We start from the raw sequence: 1,036 nt of genomic DNA, 5'->3' as shown, positions 1-1,036 counted from the left end.
CTACGGTAACCCCTCCTCCCGACCCCGTTGGAACTAGTAGCCGTCGCACTGAACCACGGCTCAATCCTCCTGCTCCTTACTCGGGTGAGCCTAACACTTGTCGCTCCTTTTTGTCCCAATGCTCTCTGACTTTCTCGCTGCAGCCTTCCTGTTTTCCCACGGAGCAGTCCAAGGTAGCTTTCACCATCACGCTCTTGGTGGGTCTAGCGAGAGAGTGGGGAACAGCCATGTGGGATAATGAGCACAGCTACTGTTCCTCCTTTGAGAGTTTCTCGAAGGAACTACGCAAAGTGTTTGATCGCTCGGCTCAGGGAACTGAAGCGGCACGAGCCCTGGCGCTGCTACGGCAGGGAGAAGGCTCAGTATCCAGTTACTCGATCGAGTTTCGCACACTCGCGGCATCCTGTGGCTGGAATGACAAGGCTCTTTGGGATCACTTTCTTCACGGTCTGGCCGAGCACGTCAAGGATGAAATCTATTCCCTTGAATTACCCTCGAGCCTGGACGGACTCATTGACCTCGCCATTCGGGTGGATAACCATATTGCTCTCCGTTCCCGGCATCGGAGGGGAGTGGCTTATCTCGAGCCTGGTCATAGAGCTGTGTCTGCAGCGTCAGGTGACACGCCATCTCAACGTCTCGACTTCCCCCAGGATGAGTTGATGCAGGTTGGGAGGGCGCGGTTGACGCTGAGGGAGTGGCGTCGTCGCCTGGACAACCAACTGTGTCTCTACTGCGGAGAGGTTGGTCACGTGGCTGCTGCGTGCCCAGCCGCCAGGCAGCGCTTACCGCTCAAGGGAGGGCAGAAGGTGAGCATTACTAGAGCTCGATTGCCCTCTGGTGGTCGGTCTGAGTTTCAAGCCTCATTGCTGGTGAAGGGGGCTGCTCATCAAGTGTCTGCATTGATTGACTCCGGAGCAGAGGGCAATTTCATGGATGCCGGGCTGGCCAGACACTTGGGGATCCCCTCCGTTGCTCTGGCTGATCCTATATCGGCCAGAACACTTTGTGGCACCCTTCTTTCCAGGATTACCCA

This window comes from Sinocyclocheilus rhinocerous, unplaced genomic scaffold (genome assembly GCF_001515625.1).
Source record: "Sinocyclocheilus rhinocerous isolate Xijiao unplaced genomic scaffold, SAMN03320098_v1.1 scaffold2665, whole genome shotgun sequence".
NCBI lineage: Eukaryota > Metazoa > Chordata > Actinopteri > Cypriniformes > Cyprinidae > Sinocyclocheilus > Sinocyclocheilus rhinocerous.
The sequence above is the reverse complement of the archived record's forward strand: the minus strand, read 5'-3'. Positions refer to the sequence as shown.